This window comes from Cetorhinus maximus, chromosome 6 (genome assembly GCF_964194155.1).
Source record: "Cetorhinus maximus chromosome 6, sCetMax3.hap1.1, whole genome shotgun sequence".
NCBI lineage: Eukaryota > Metazoa > Chordata > Chondrichthyes > Lamniformes > Cetorhinidae > Cetorhinus > Cetorhinus maximus.
In genome coordinates this window covers 129,559,495-129,576,651 of record NC_135884.1, presented here as the reverse complement: position 1 = coordinate 129,576,651, position 17,157 = coordinate 129,559,495, and the positions used below count along the sequence as shown (strand labels likewise).

General features: G+C 44.0%; 1 protein-coding gene and 1 long non-coding RNA gene across 7 annotated transcripts in view; one reads left to right on the top strand and one right to left on the bottom strand.

The window, feature by feature from the left end:
- Nucleotides 1-804: 804 nt before the first annotated feature.
- On the bottom strand, nucleotides 805-13,922 carry LOC144682141 (uncharacterized). Of its 2 annotated transcripts, none has more exons than XR_013576951.1 (4): nucleotides 13,802-13,922; nucleotides 1,968-2,094; nucleotides 1,636-1,800; nucleotides 805-1,130 (listed from the first exon to the last, which is right to left on the bottom strand). It is a non-coding gene; the product is annotated as an uncharacterized LOC144682141 (long non-coding RNA). The 2 variants fall into 2 exon arrangements; XR_013576952.1 differs by lacking the exon at nucleotides 805-1,130 and adding an exon at nucleotides 1,373-1,535 and having other exon boundaries at nucleotides 13,813-13,922.
- Nucleotides 13,923-15,095: 1,173 nt separating this feature from the next.
- Nucleotides 15,096-17,157, top strand: part of adat1 (adenosine deaminase tRNA specific 1) — a 63,672-nt gene continuing 61,610 nt past the window's right edge. For all 5 annotated transcript variants that reach the window (XR_013576953.1, XM_078544513.1, XM_078544515.1 and 2 more), the window contains exon 1: nucleotides 15,096-15,179. The gene's annotated coding sequence lies outside the window, so the exon portion shown is untranslated. The remainder of the gene's footprint in view (nucleotides 15,180-17,157) is intronic.

The following is a 17,157-nucleotide window of genomic DNA, read 5'->3' as shown; positions in this document are numbered from 1 at the left end:
TTTCCAAGCTCCTTCTTAAGAGTCTCCTCACTCAACCCCTGGATTTAGAGGTGGTGGGTGAAATATGCTGGAAATAAAAGAAAAAGTTTAAGATTGAAACTAGAAGTTGGGGGCTTCCAAAACAGGTGACAAGAGGCTTCCAATTAAGCTAACATCCTGCTGGGAGAAATTGCATCTTCTAAGCTGCCTGCAATAAAACAGCCTTAAAAACCCCATTAATGACCCCATTTGTTTACCCTTGCTACTTAGCAGTTCATCCTGATGACAATTCCAAGTCTTATGGTATTTCTTGGAACCTAAGGATGTCATACTCAGAAAACCAATTAATTCCTTTCAATACTCCTCAGTCCACTAAAGAGATATTGCATCATACAAAAAGAAAATTCAAGCTTTATATGGTGTTACCTTTGATAGTATTTAACTTCTGTGGGGGAAGCAAAGGCTTCCCAATACCTCCAGTGTTGACAAATTGTCGGCATGCTCTTCTGACTGACCTTCATTTCAGTTCATTGGATCCCCAGATGTCAACAGCCAAGCACTTAATGAATAATGAATTTGTCCTTAGGCTGTGGGCCTTATTCCACACTCTATCTGGCGTTGATTTAGAGGTTCAACCATGATCATACTGAATGGTGGAGCAGGCTTGAAGGGCTGAATGACCTACTTCTGCTTCTATTTTCTATGTTTCTATGTATCTCAATACCACCTGGCAGTTTTACCCGTAAGTAAAATCAGGGACGTACTCAGTGTCCTACATGCAAAATTGGAAGATAATACAGACTCAGACTAACTACAGACGCTATATGAGATTATTCAACAGTTCAGTGTCACTGAATGACAAGTCATTAATGTTGGAGGCAAGTTTAACACTGAACCTACTGTCATAATGATACATCACAATTTGCTGAAACTAACAATGATTATCAAATGTTTTCAAAATTAATTATCAGAATTATTATTATGTTATCAATTGCGGTGTACAACTGCTTTCTGGCCTCTTTGTCCTCTTGGGCTCTACATCGGGGGCTTGTTCATTCTGCCTGGGCAGTGCTGGGGGTGCAAGTGTGTCCAGCACTCTTTGCTGGTGTGGTGCTGGGGGTACATTGCCTCACCTAGGCATGTACGACATTCTTGCTGCAATATGATGAAAAATAATTGGCATTATTCATATATCAGAGCTAGGAGGCCATTTGCGCAACTTCAATTTAATCCACTACCTGTTTATGTTCAGACAGAGCTGCACTAGTCACAGAAAGTGACGTACTATGTAACATTGAAACAACAGTTCTATCTCACCTATTTTTAACAGTTCAACAATTTCCTCCTGTAGCTTGAGGTTCATTGCCTCTAGATTCTCCACCTTCTGCTCCAGATTCTCCACTTCCAGCCAGAGGGCTGTGCTCTCTTCTTTAAACCTCCTGATTTTTTTTTCTCCTCTTGGGACTGAAAAGGCTGTAATGGGCCAAGTTCAGTCTCCACTTGGGAATTTTTGAACTATTTGATCTCTTGGGCCTCCTTTGTTTGGGCAAACCTCTCTTTCTACCAGAGATGAGATATTAAAAAATTTGAATTCACAACCAACTAACATTGATTTGAGGTCTTAAACTATTCGCAACAGAAATCAATGAGAATTACCCTGGCTGCACTTGCATCCTTCCTCAAGTGCTCTCTATGTGCTTGACAGAGTTGATAGGGGCGCATCCTCGCAGCTGCCGCTCTCCTTGACAGTGAGGTCCACAATCTTAGGAACCATGAACCTCCAGCCACTTCGCATCTTACACCTGATTTCTTCATGGGAATCTATGGAACAAGAACTACACTACATGTTACAATGTTAGGCACAGCACATTTTAGATTTACCTGTCTAGTTGTTTGGGGCATATCTCACATTTTCAGGCAAATAAAAAACTTGATTTCAAAAAGACAATTTATCACAATCTTGGCCCTTAATGAAAAACTAGCTCTACCTGACAGCATAAGGATTTAAGCCTTGTAGACCTCCTCGTCCGGAACTCCGTCCCCGAGTTATAATCAATTGATTCACCTGGGATCCAGCGGCCCAGGGACACCTTTGACTGGTGATACATGTTTTGCCTGTAACAAAGCGGAGATGTTATTGTCTAGTCTGTCAGGCATTGAAGAACTAAGTGAAAAAATTATAGAGAGTTAATACTTCCAGCTGTGAAAGTAGAGGATTTAAATGAAAAAGTTGAGCAACGCTGTTATGTGAGTCTGTTTAATTAAAGAAGCGATGTTAAAACAACTCGATAACCTCAGAACTGCCTTCAGTAGACTTTCAAAGGTAGGAGGTTAGTTGCTGCTAATGAACAATGCCATGGCCAATCAGCAATTGATTCTTACTAAAGAAAGCCAATCATGAGGTAGTGAACAGGACCTTGTCCCCTTTGGTGGGCCTTCCCGACCTCCACCGGCCTCGCAGACCATGTCGCCGTCTCCCAGCCGCTCTGCAGACCATGAGCCTGCCTCCCTCTCCGCGGGTCTTCACAATCTTCTCCCAATTGCCGAACACTTGTTACTTCATACTCACCACTCTTCTTGCCTCCCCTATCCCGGGCCCATGCCTGGTTCCCTTGCTTGGGAGAGCCCATGGAGCAGGAGGGAACAACATGGCCTGTGGAGCGGCAGGAGGTCGGAAAGGGCTGCCGGTCAGCACAACAGGAAGCAGCATGATTTAATCTCATGAGATCAGCCAGCTCTGTGTGTATTTTGTAGTATAAAGGGTTAACAAATGGGATATGCTAATGTTTGACATAAATGATGATGTATCACTGACATCAGTCAGTCATGTGTTAGACTCTCTCTAGAGAGAGGTTGGGACACTATGCCCAGAGCAACATGCCTACTCTGTAACCTGTTTAGATGTAGTACTAATAAACAAGTATTAAGCAGACATCAGAGTATGACTACAGTTTGCCTATTAATCAAGTACTATGCCTAGAGTCCACAGATAAGAAGAATCATCTCAGAACATGGTGGCAGAAGCAGAGACATCAATGTAAAAAAATATACAGATGTTATCGAAAGAACCACAGAGTGAGGAAAAATTCAATACAGCTTGTACTTACAACTCAACAGATGGAGGAGGTAAACTGAAGAGAGCTAAGGATGACCGTACCCAGTGAGCAATCCCTACCCCTACCTCACCCATTTGACTGTCTCATGGGCCTGCAGAGAGGCCAGCAGTGGGAGTTACGAAAACGCCATTTCCTTTCATATTGGGCAGCATTGAGCCTTCAGGCTAAAGAGTAAAAGCATCAAATCAGTCCCCTTCTTCATTCTGTCGGCCCTGTGGCAGACAATGTTCTCCTGAGGCAGGTAGTGGAGGAGTCCACCGCAGACTTTGAGACCATTCTCAAAGCCTCTGACACCTATTTTAGCCTGAAGTGAAACTTAGTTATAGAACGAACGCTTTTTAACCAGAGGTTGCACCGACCTGGGGACTCGATTGAACTAGTTCTAATTGACCTATATTGCCTATTGCGAATACAAGTTACTGAAGTATGAGCTAATCTATGGTCGCATAGTTGTGGGTGTCTGAGATGAAAAGCTCCCCGACTTTTTGCAGACCAGAGATGATCTTACTTAAGATCAACGGTCCAGTATGCAAGGCAGGCCGAGCTTAGAGAATTAATCGGGCTATAATTCGGCGCAACCCCAAGGCTTCACATGAATCTGTTGATTGGGTAGCCCCACAGGCAGTGGCCACACCTATAAGACAGCCCACCAAGCCTGGGCAAAAGGGTGGGAAAATCCACACAGGCAGCCATTTTGAGATGCTTGCATTGTGGCATGAAGAACCAACACAGGTCTGCCCAGCAGGGGCCGTGGAATGCTTCAAATGCAGCAAAAAGTGGACATTTCTATCATTTCTGCAAATCCAACAACTTTCATCAAGGTAGGAGACAAGAAAATATTTTTGAACACACTGCATCCAAGAAATCGGAAATCAAGATAAAGACGAAATTACAGAGTTCTTAGGGGAAGTTAACAGTCTTAGTCCAGACTATTGGTCGGTCACAGTGAAAGTTAAAGGCTTTACCACCTTTAAAATTGATACTGGAGCTGCTGTTAACATACTAGCAGATGATCTTGACTGGCTTCAGCCAATACCCCTTCATCAGAAGAGCATTCGGAGAGGTGGAGAGAATAAACACAGCCCGGGGAGCGCGGCCTACATCATTCACCTTCAGGAAGAGCAGACTGAGAGGCGGACCTGCAGGAGATACACGGAATGGGGAGAGAATAAATACAGCCCGGGGAGCGCAGCCTAAACCTTTCTCCTTCGGGAAGAGCAGTCAGAGAGGCAGGCCTGTCAGCTGCTCAGAACTGGCCCGCGCTGAGTTCGAAAAGAGAGTGAAAAATAAATTGTGACATCACAGGAAAGAAGCAATTTGATTGGTTGGAGAAGAAGCTAGCTGTTTGGTGAGTATCTGGTGAGTATCTAGTAAGCGTTTAAGGTTTATTATATTCCTAAGGTTTAAAATAAAGCAGGAAACGTACTTTTGGTAAGGTTTATTAAATAGTGCCAAGTAATATAAAGTTAATAAAAGTAAACCAAAGTAAAATAAAGTAAACATAAAAGAAATAAATTGAAGACATGGCAGGACAGCTTGGTGATGTGGAATGCATGTCCTGTAATAGGTGGGAATTCGTGGACACTCCCGATATCCTAGACGACCACATGCGTGGGAAGCATCACCAGCTGCAGAACCTTGAGCTTTGGGTTTCGGAGCACCAGCGGCGGCTGGAGCCACTGTAGTGCATCCACAAGGCTGAGAGTTATATGGATAGCACATTCAGAGAGGAGGGTCACACCACAGCTTAGGAGCCTGGAGGTAGAAAGGGAATGGGTGACCACCAGGCAGTCCAAGAAAACTAGTGCAGGAGTTCCCTGGGGTCCCGCTCACAAATCGGTTGTCCGTTTTGGAAACTGGTGAGGGTGCTGATTCCTCAGAGGAGTGCAGTCAGAGCCAAGTGTGGCACCACGAGCAACTCAGCTGTACTGGAGGGGAGGAAGAAGAAAGGAAGAGCTATAGTGATAGGGAATTCGTTAGTTAGGGGAACAGACAGGCGTTTCTGTGGCTGTAGACACGACTCCAGGATGGTATGTTGCCTCACTGGTGCCAGGGTCAAGGATGTCATGGAGTGGCTGCAGGACATTCTTCTGGAGGAGGGTGATCAGCCAGAGGTCATGGTCCACATTGGTACCAATGACTTAGGTAAGAAAGGGGATGAAGTCCTGAAAGCAGACTTTAGGGAGCTAGGAACGAGATTGAAAAGCAGGATCTCTAAAGCAGTAATCTCAGGATTACTCCCAGTTCTAAGTGCAAAACTGGAGTCAACGGGAATCAGGGGAAAAACTCTCCGCTGGTTGGAGTCACACCTAGCACAAAGGAAGATGGTTGTGATTGTTGGAGGTCAATCATCTCAGCTCCAGGACATCACTGCAAGAGTTCCTTAGGGTAGTGGCCTCAGCACAACCATCTTCAGCTGCTTCATCAATGACCTTCCTTCCATCATAAGGTCAGAAGTGGGGATGTTTGCTGATGATTGCACAATATTCAGCAACATTCACGACTCCACAGATACTGCAGCAGTCCATGTCCAAATGCAACAAGACCTGGACAATATCCAGGCTTGGGTTGACAAGTGGCAAGTAACATTCACGCCACACAAGTGTCAGGCAATGACCATCTCCAACAACAGAGAATCCAACCATTGTCCCTTGATGTTTAGTGGCCTCACCATCACTGAACCCCCCACTATCAACATCCTGGAAGTTACCATTGACTAGAAACTAAACTGGACTAGCCATATAAATATTGTGACTACAAGGGCGAGTCAGAGGCTAGGAATCCTGCGACGAGTAAACCACTTCCTGACTCCCCAGAGCCTGTCCACCATCTGCAAGGCACAAGTCAGGAGTGTGATGGAATACTCCCCACTTGCCTGGATGAGTGCAGCTCTCACAACGCTCAAGAAGTTTGACACTGTCCAGAACAAGGCAGCCCACTTGATTGGCACCCCATCCACAAACATTCACACTCTCCACCATCGGTGCACAGTAGCAGCAGTGTGTACCATCCACAAGATGCACTGCAGGAATCTACCAAGGCTCCTTCGGCAGCACCTTCCAAACCCATGACCACTACCATCTAGAAGGACAAGGGCGGCAGATAGATGGGAACACCACCACCTGGAAGTTCCCCTCCAAGTCACTCACCATCCTGACTTGGAAATATATCGCCATTCCTTCACTGTTGCTGGGTCAAAATCCTGGAACTCCCTTCCTAACAACATTGTTATTACACCGCATGGGCTGCAATGGTTCAAGAAGGCAGCTCACCACCACCTTCTCAAGGGCAGCTAGGGATGGGCAATAAATGCTGGCACAGCTAGCAAAGCCCACATCCCGTGAATGAATTAAAAAAAAGTTGAATTGAGCAATTAAATAGGTGGCTGGAAAGCTGGTGTAGGGGGGGGACATCAGATTTCTGGGGCATTGGGACCAGTTCTGGGGAAGGTGGGATCTGTACAAGCTGGACAGTCTACACCTGAACAGGACTGGGATGAATATCCTCACAGGGAGATTTGCTAGTGCTGTTGGGGAGGGAGGGGGGATGGTGGGGGGTTTAAAACTAGATTGACAGGGGGATGGGAACCTGAGGACAAATTCAGAGCAGGGAACAGGAGATGGAGAATTAGTGAGTGGCTCTGAAAGACAGAAGAAGCACAGGTTAAAAAGTGTACTGCACAGGAATTTGGCAGTGTTAAAAGTTATTTATGTAATGCAAGCAGTATAGCAAATAAAGCCGATGAGCTGAGGGCTCACAAAGACACATGGCAACATGATATCATTGCTATAACAGAAACGTGGCTTAAGGAGGGACAAAAATGGCAGCTCAACATCCCTGGATATAGAGTTTTCAGACAGGATGCTTGTGGGGGGGGGATAAAATAGCTGGGGGTGTAGCATTATTGGTTAAAGAATCAATTACAGCTGTGAGGAGGGATGAAATACTAAATGAAGCATCAAATGAGGCCATATGGGTTGAGCTCAGAAATAAAAAAAGGGGCAGCCACACTGCTAGGAGTGTACTATAGACCCCCAAATAGTGGAAGAGAGTTAGAAGAGCAAATATGTAGACAGATTTCTGAGTGCGAAAACAATAGGGCAGTAATAGTTGGGGACTTCAACTACCCCAATATCAATTGGGATATGAACAGTGTGTGAAGGCACAGTGGGCGCAAAATTCTTGAAATGCATTCAAGAGAGAGGGTGCAATTCTAGATTTAGTCTTAGGAAATGAAGCTGGGCAAGTGGATGAAGTAGCAGTGGAAACTATTTTGGAGATAGTGACCATGATACAGTTAGATTTAGCACCGTTATGGAAAAGGACAAAGCTAGAACAGGAGTAAAAGTTCTAAATTGGGGGAAGACAAATTTTACGAAGCTCAGATGTCAGCTGGTGAGAGTGAACTGGACACAGCGATTAGAACGGAAAAGAGCGTCAAATCAGTGGGAGGCATTCAAAAGCGAGATTCTATGGGCGCAGTGTAGACATGTCCCACAAAGGAAAGGGTGGTACTGCCAAATCTAGAGCCCCCTGGTTATTCAGAAGCATACAGGCCAAGATAAAACAGAAAAAGAAAGCTGATGACAGTCACAGAATGCTTAATACTGTAGAAGGCCTAGAGGAATATAAATAGTACAGGGGTGAAGTAAAATGTAAATTAGGAAAGCAAAGAGAGGATACAAAAAATATTGGCAGGTAAAATCAAAGAAAACCCAAAGATGTTTTACCAGTACATTAAGAGCAAGAGAATAACCAAGGAAGGGGTAGGGCCTATCAGTGATGTACATGGTAACTTGTGCGTTGATGTTGAAGGTGTGGGCAGGGTTCTCAATGGGTACTTTGTCTTCGTCTTCACTAAGGAGAGGGATGGTGCAAACATTCTAGTTAATGAGGAGGAGTGTGAAACATTAAATACAATAAGCATAGTGAGAGAGGAAGTACTGGAGCGACTGACATCCTTGAAGGTGGATAAGTCACCAGGGTCGGATGGATTGTATCCCAGGCTGTTAAAGGAAGCCAGTGAGGATGCTTTGAGGATCATTGTCCAATTCTCACTAGATACAGACAAGAGGATTGGAGATCTGCAAATGTTGTACCATTATTTAAACAGGGTGCATGATTTAGGCCAGAAAATTATAGACCGGTCAGATTGACTTCAGTGGTGAGCAAATTACTGGAATCAATTCTGAGAGACAGGATAAATTGTCACTTAGAAAGGCACGGGTTGATCAGGGACAGTCAGCATGGTTTTGTTAGGGGAAGATCGTGTCTTACTAACTTAAAAGAATATTTTGAGGAAGTAACAAGGAGGATTTATGAGGGTAGTGCAGTGGATGTTGCTAACATGGATTTTAGTAAGGCATTTGACAAAGTCCCACATGGCAGACTGGTCAGAAAAGTGAGATCCCATGGGATACAGGGGAATGTGGCGAGCTGGATCCAAAATTGGCTCAGTGACAGGAAACAAAGGGCAGAGGTCAATGGATGTTTTTGCAAATGGAAAATAGTTTCCAGTGGTGTTCCACAGGGCTCAGTGTTGGGGCCCTTGCTGTTTGTTGTGTATATTAATGATTTGGACATAAATGTGGGAGGAATGATTGAGAAATTTGCAGATGTTATAAAAATTGGCTGTGTAGTTGATAGTGAAGAGGATAGCTGTTGTCTCCAGAATTATATCAATGGTTTGGTTGAATGGGCAGAAAAGTGGCAAATGGCGTTCAATCCAGAAAAGTGTGAGGTAATGCATTTGGGGAGGGCAAACAAAGCAAGGGAATACTCATTAAACTGGAGGATATTGAGAGGGGTTGAGGAAGTGAGAGACCTTGGAGTGCATGGCCACAGGTCCCTGAAGGTGACAGGACAGGTAGATAAGGTGGTAAAGAAAGCATATGGAATTTGTCCTTTTGTCTATGACATCTTTGGCAATCTCTTATTGGCCTCTACCTATCACTGGCCCCCTATCTAGCTCTACCTGTCCCACCCCCATCTACCAGCTTATATTTCACCCTCATTTCTCTATTTCCTTAGTTCTGATGAAGAGTCATATGGACTTGAAATGTCAACTGTATACCTCTCCGCAGATGCTGTCAGACCTGCTGAGTTTTTCCAGGTATTTTTGTTTTTGTTTCAGATTTCCAGCATCCGCAGTATTTTGCTTTTATATTAAATGGAATGCTTTCCTTTATTGGGTGAGGTACTGAATACAAAAACAGGACGTAATGATGAAACTGTATAAAAGGCCACTGCTGGAGTTTTGTGTACAGTCCTGGTTATCATATTACAAGAATGACATAATTGCTCTGGAGAAAGTACGGAGAATATTTACAGAATGCTGCCAGGGCTTGAAAATTGCAGCTATGAGGTTAGGATAGGTTAGGGCTGTTTTCCTTAGAATAGAGGAGGCTGAGGGGTGACCTGATTGAGGTATACAAAATTATGAAGGGCCTAGATAGGGTAGACAGTAAAGACTTGTTTCCCCTAGCTGAGGGGTCAATTAGCAGGGGGCATAGATTTAAGGTGATTGGTAGAAGGATTAGAGGTGACATGAAGAAAACCATTTTCACCTAGAGGGTGGCGGGCGTCTGGAATTCACTGCCTAAATCGGTGGTTGAGGTTGAAATGCTCAACTCATTTAAAAGGTACTTGGATCTGCATCTGAAGCGCTGTAACCTACAAGGCTACGGACCAGGTGCTGGAAAGTGGGATTAAAATGAGCGGCTAGTTTTTTTTTCCATCTTTTTCTGGCCGGCAGACATGATGGGCTGAATGGCCTCTTTCTGCACCATAACTTTTCTATGGTTCCATCCATCAAAATATCAAATTACAAGGTCCAGGCGGCACAACAGCTAGTCCACAACCTCACCTGAATATGTCCCTTTTGGCTGCGTCTCTCTCTTTGTTGTTTGTTTATTTAATTGATCACAGAGAATATCACTAGTTGCTGTGTGGTGATAGGTTGCCCAAAGATTGCCCAGATTTAAACAACTGCACTTGAAAGAAAATGCACTGACTCTGAGGTAAGGAATCCAGAAATCCAGAATGAATGTTGGAGAGTTGCAACCTATTGTCTTACCGCTGACCCTACCATTGTGCCAGCCTAGCCTGTGTGAGGTTGGAACTTCATTTAGTCATCTAAAATTATTTAGTTTTGCAAGAAAGCTTTTTAAAATGAAACAATGAACTATATGCACCTCAATTAGACTTTCAATTTTATGGGGGGGTTATTTTTCCACCCCTCAGAATAAGCTTAATGTTGCAAATTAGTTGATGGTCAACACCAGTGCCAATAAGGCACAAAAGAATTGTGACAGCACCCTGTGGCAATGGCAACAGAAATCATGAAATGGTTCCCCCACAGGGGAAATTTTTTTTAAGCTTATCAACTCAGGCACGGGAGATCTCTTTGTCTTCAAGTGGACGAAGACACCATCATGAAATTCAGCAGATCTTCAGTATTGCTGAAAAAAGAGACATGTCTAAGCTTTTCGTCATGCACTCATCAGGACACTCACAAGAATACCAATACAAGGGGGAAAACAACAATTTATACTGTATGTGAGGAGAGTCCTAATTGGTTGGCAAGTGGCATTGCCATGGAGTAGGTTCTAGATGCTAGGTATGTAGGCTGTACTTCCCAAAGACTGGCGGATCACATCAAACAGCATGTCCTAACTGCTGTTTGCAACAGGCAGGGTACAAACCATACCCAACCTGCCTGTGCTTGCAAAATTTAACACACAGGGTCCAACATTAGATATGATTCCGTGATTGGACAACATTTGCTAAATAATCCTCAATGTACTAAGAATTACGCTGACAACCAATTTAAGATTGTCAGTTGGGCTTGCAATGTGGTGCATTTGCATGTACTGAAAGCTAGATATATTAATACACAAGGCCCTGTTGTTTATAGACAGAAAGAACATGTTCATACACTGCGTTTGTTTCAGCTAAACAAAATAAGTGACAGCCATTCGCTGACTCATTCCTCAGGGCAATGCCTTGACCAATCAGGGTCAAGTTGCCTGGTTTAAATTTCAAACAATGCTTGGCAGTTAACCATCAGTCACCATCAGTGGTGCATTCTCCATGGTAATGCCACTTGCCAACCAACCATCACTCTTTTCACATACAGTATAAATTGTTGTTTTCCCCCTTGTATTGGTATTCTTGCAAGTGTCCTGATGAGTGCAAGATGAAAAGCTTTGACATGTCTCTTTTTTCAGCAATTCTCAAATTCAAAAAATTCCTAATGCAGAACCTACACTTTTAAATGTTTAACCATGTATTGGAATTCCACTCTTTCAAAACAATTTGGACTTATCCAAGGACCAAAGCTAACAAAAAATTGGGCTTCCTGGAGACGAGAATTTCTAAAGCAATGGGGTACATCAAGTCCAAGTAGAAAGTCAGAAAAATCCAGATTAATACCTTTTTATACTGGTTTGGTGAACTTGCTGATGAAGTAATCTTAATCTAGTACATTGATGAGTCCTCAACCAGCTTCCATGAAATATTAAAAGCCTTTGACAAATCCTTTAACCTTCAAGTTGTGGGGTGCACAGAGCTTTAAAATAGGGATAGAAAACCCCCAGTAAAGCTACAAAAGAGAAAAAGACATTACCTGAGCAAACCACATGAGGGTGTCAGAGAGGCAAAGAACTTTCCACAAGTCCCAAAAACATATCTTTTTGGAAATCCCGACACATTATTCAAATTGCAACAGCAGGTGGCAGTGCAGACTGAGCAGCTGACTGTGAATGAAGGAAAGCTATGTGATGAAGTCCAAAATACACAAACTGTGCAAAAGGAAAATAAAATAAGGTTTGAAAATGTTTGCATCAAAGCTGAATTGGAAGATTTGAAACACAAAATTCAAGCTGAGTATATACTTTTGAAAAAGTTTAAATGAACCAAACTGTTTGAGATCTGAACAGTCAAATTTCTGAGGCAAAACAGAAGTACCAGGAGGAAATAACAGCTGTTAATTCCATTATTGGCAAATTGAAGCACAAGGTTGGAAAACTCAACCAGAAATATAGAGAGGCAGTACAGCAGGCAGAAAATGCACTCAGAAGTTGCGGCCTTGAAAGAACTGAAGAACCAGTTGGGAGAGAAGTCTCAAGAATGTTCAATATTCCAAGAAAAAGCCAAGAGCTACAAGAAAGAGACTATAGAGCTGAAGAAAATAGTTGGACATTTAAAGGAAACTTGGGAAAACATTATATTTCCAAAGATATATATGAAGAGATGAGAATTAAGAACCTAGATTAGCAAGAACAAATAGAACTTCTCACAAATGTGCATGAAGAGTCTCAAAAATAATTGGCAGAAGTGCAATTACAGAATGTGAGCTTGAAGGATAGTGTAGAGGAATTATGCTCTGCTAAAGAAAAACTGATCAGCGTACAGAACCAACTTTCACATATGAAAGATGAGTTTGTAAAGGAAAAATGAGAAATGATGAGAATGCTGGAATGTTGGTCACAGGAAGTAGAACACTTGGAAGAGAACTTGAAACGCTTAAATGATGAACTTGTAGAAGCAAAATCAACAAAGGTAGATCTTCAATTAAAACTCAATGAACATCAAGATCAGAAATTTCTAGTAAGCATCATGCAAAACGCCTGGAACAGGAGAAAGAATTGCTGATGCATCAGAACAGTTGCTTGAAAGCAGAATTAACAACCAAAACTGATGAATTTCTTGAATTTTGGTCCAACCTGAACATCATGAAGTTTAAGATGCGCAATATGGAAGAGCAAATCCAGACCTTGAAAACAGATAAGAGAAATTCTACAAAACAGATTGATGATCAAATGAGTGAATTGAAAGAATCCAAGTCAGTGACCATGGAGAAAGATCCGAACAGAACTGGGTGCCCAGGTGAAGCTGTCAAACTTATATAAAAGTTCTGCAGCTTACTCTGAAGCAAAGACAACTCAACTTACCAGGGTAGTTGCTGAGCTGAATCAAAAGATTCCGAAGCTCGAAAAATAACTGGAAAAGAAGTAACTGCTCAAAGATTTGGTTGTGAAACAGTTGGAACAAGAGTTCTATTTTTGAAAGATAAACTTCCGCATACGCTGTAATGACCCACACGATGGTGGAAGAAGTGAAAAAAGCAACAAGAAGATGAGCACAATGTTCATCCACCCCTTAAGAAACAAATTAGAGTAGCAACCATCGATCAACGAAACCCGACCAACCAAGAGCAGTTCAATATGAAAGAAAAGGATGAAAAGATACCCAGATGCCAGAACAACCTCCTAACCAGAGAGAACCAACAGCAACAGAGCCTACCACTTCTCCAACAGTACTGCCAATGAGAAATGGAAGGGTTATGGGGCCTCCAGACTGCCTGAAGCTTTGAATTCAAGTACTTGAAGGGGGGAGATGGGGTAGTGATAATGGAGCAATGACAATATAAGTGTATGATGGTAACATCAATGTAAGACAAAAGGTAAACTATAATCACTTAAAATGCATGGATAAAGACTTAGGGGGAGGTGTAGTAAAGGGTCTGGCACATATAGGGTTAATGTGGGATTGATTACAGTACTGTCCACACAGTGATGTAAGAGAGCACATGAACTGCACCCAGTTGGACAGAGCAGTGTGAACCAGCAAGCATGGAGACAGCTCCTAGTTTGTACCCTTTAGAAATATTTACAAATATACAGTAAGAGTCAATAAAGACTTACAGTTAATCTACATATGACTACGAAGACTTCTTCAGACCTACTGATTGTAAGCAACACCCTACAACAGTCAGTATTGCAGTGCCACGTGCCTCTCCACTGCTAATGGCAGATGTTCCAGCACGCAAATGGCTGCGTCAGCCTCAGCCACACATGATCAGGTTAGGTGACGGTGCTGTGGCTGGACTCAATCACTGTGCAGCTGCAGCGCGCAGGCATTGTGGTATCTTGTCTCTCTGGTGTGTGGGCCACACTCTGGAGGTAAGCTGGGTGAAACATGTTGCTGGTTGTGGGGAATGGGTAATATGCAAATTCAGTCTTAATAAATGAACGGTTAACTGAGGGGGTAACACGAAGCAATTATCCAGGTCAAAATGTATGGGGATACCCTGCAAGAAAGACAACATTTTAACACACTATTTAATAATTAGTTTCTTTTCACACTAGTGAGTTTTCTGATTACAGACCTACAAGGAAAAACCAGTAAAATTTGGAAATGAGTGGACAAAGAGTCATATTGGACTTGACACTTTAACTGTTTCTCTCTCCAAAGATGCTGCCAGACCTGCTGAGTTTTTCCAGTATTTACTGTTTTTAATTCGGATTTCCAAAATCTACAGTATTTTGCTTTTATTACATTGGAAATGAGTGGTATGGTTCAAACTGGACCTCCAAGAGTGGTTCAGACCAGTACCAGACATTTCCAAGTTTTTAATGTTTTTTCCCTTCTGTTTGCGGGTTCTTTGCTGGCTTTAATTGGAATAAACAGAGGATTAATAATGGAACAAAGTGGTGAAGGATTTTTTTGGAATGCATCAGTGAATGGCCCAGAGTTGGCACTCACTGTGGGGGAGTGTTATCCATTTCCACACAGAGAAGTTTTCTCCCCATTTCCAAAATGACGCTACAGTTTTTCCGATGCTCCCTCTTCAGGTGACCAAACGTCCCGGAATCTTAATAATAATAATAAAAACTGCGGATGCTGGAAATCCAAAACAAAAACAGAAACACCTGCTAAAAACTCAGCAGGTCTGGCAGCATCGGCGGAAAAGAACAAAGTTGACATTTCGAGTCCTCATGACCCTTCAACAACTCAGTTCTGTTGAACTCAGACCTGCTAGGTTTTTCCAGGTATTTCTGTTTTTGTCCCGGAATCTTGTTTTCTCCAGACGCCGTTTGACCCGGATGCCGGTACGGAGGGCCTGTGTCTGCGCATGCGTCCTGAAAAGGCACTCCAAGGCGCGTGCGCGGATTTTTCAAACGGGAGCAACTGTATCGTTGGCCGGCACGAGACCAGGTGGGACTGGGGGAGGGGCGGTATCGGTGGCACTCGGGGTGGGGGATTCGTTTCCGAGGTCGGGCCTGGAGACATCGCGCAGAGGTGGGGAAGGGTTTGCTTCTGGCCTAGGTCTGCGTGATCTGGGGGTGTTGTGGAGGCCGGCGGGAGGGGCTGGTTGTTGAGGAGGGTGAGGGGAGGCGCCCCTTCCCCTCCCTCCTCCCGTCCCCTCCCCGCCCCGCGCCCCTTTTCCCCTTCCCTCCCCGCCCCGCCCCCCTTTTCCCCTTTTCCCTTCCCCGCCCCGTGCCCCTTTTCCCCTCCCCGCCCCACGCTGCTTTTCCCCTCCCCGCCCCCCTTTTCCCCTCTCCTCCCCGCCCCGCACCCTTTTTCCCTCCCCTCCCCGCCCCGCACCCTTTTTCCCCTCCCCTCCCTGCGCCCCTTTTCCCCTCCCCTCCCCACGCCCCTTTTCCCCTCCCCTCCCCACGCCCCTTTTCCCCTCCCCTCCCCGCGCCCCTTTTCCCCTCCCCTCCCCGCGCCCCTTTTTCCCTCCCCGCCCCGCGCCCCTTTTTCCCTCCCCGCCCCGTGCCCCTTTTCCCTTGCCTTCCCGCACTCCCTCCCCGCAACCCCCCCCTTCCCTCCCCCCTCTCCTCCCCCTTTCCCTGCCCCCACTCCCCTTTCCCCTCCCGCGACACCCCCTACATTTGACCAGTAATCAATATTTAAGTTTTAGGATCTGTAATATTAAACCACGCAGACATTTTCAATTTGGATTTTGAGATAGACTTAAAGGAGTTGGTGATCTGCTTATCCACTTTCCAACGGGGGCTGCACTTTAGATGCTGGCACTTTATACAGTATTGATTACATAGAAAAATAATACAGTTCATTAAAATGGTTTATTTTGTTTTCATTTGGTCTGGAACCTTGCTTGCAATAGCATAGACCTCAAAAATATGTTCCAGTTGTGGTAGTCTCTAGGATTCCTCTAACAGTGGAATGATTTTGAGTCTTCACACTGACATCTCCTGTTGCCTAGGGATAAGTTATGCAGATCATATTCTGGCTTCATGCCATACCAATACTGTTTGCACTGACCATACTGTCATGAGATGGAGGAATGAATTTGGGTAGTAAACCCACAGTGTTATTTTGAGGCAATGCCAAATGGCTTTGCTTGAATAAACCACTGTCTAGATAAGAAAGTGCTTTTTATTTGAATGTAAGTTGACCTGAAGTAAACTTGCACAATGGTTCAGACTGATTGCTGTATGACTGACTTCATGTAAAAGTTAACTGAAGAATTCCAATAGTCGAAACATTGCAATGTTTCCTAGCCAGCTATTCCATCCCTCTCTGGCAGCTGTCTGAGTCTGAACCAGACAGTTTGCAACCTTGGTGTTACATTTCGTCTAGAGATGAGCTTCTGGCCCCACATCTCTTCCATTGTCAAGACTGCCTACTTCCACCTCAGTAACGTCTCATGACTGCTTCTGCTTCAGCTCATCCCCTGCTGAGACCCTCATCCATGCTTTTGCTATCTTTAGATTAACTATTTCACCACTCTCTTGGCCAGACTCCCAACCTTAACTGTCCATAAACTTGAAATCACCCAAAACTGCTGCAGGTATCCTAACTTGCACCATGTCCCATTCACCCATCAGCCCTGGTCTTGGTAACCTACATTGGCTTCTGGTCTGGCAATGTCTCAATTTAAAAATTCTCAACTTTTGTTTCCAAATCCCTCCATGGCCCCTGGATCTCTGTAACCACTACTAGCCTTACAACCCTTCAAGATCTCTGAATTCCTCTCGTTCTGGCTTCTTGAACATCCCTGATTTTATTCGCTCCACCATTAAGCTGCCTAATCCCTGGACTTCCCTCCTACACCTCTTTGCTTCTCTACCTCCCTCTCTTCCTTTAAGATGTAATTATAAAAACAGTAAAAATGGACAGAATTGTAAGCAGGATATCCAGTCTGCAGTCTTCCAGTAATAGGCAGATCTTATAGATTGAGACCTTGGTGTTCTGATCCAAAATTGAGTTTCAGACCCCCACATCCATGATCAAGAACATGTATTCCCAC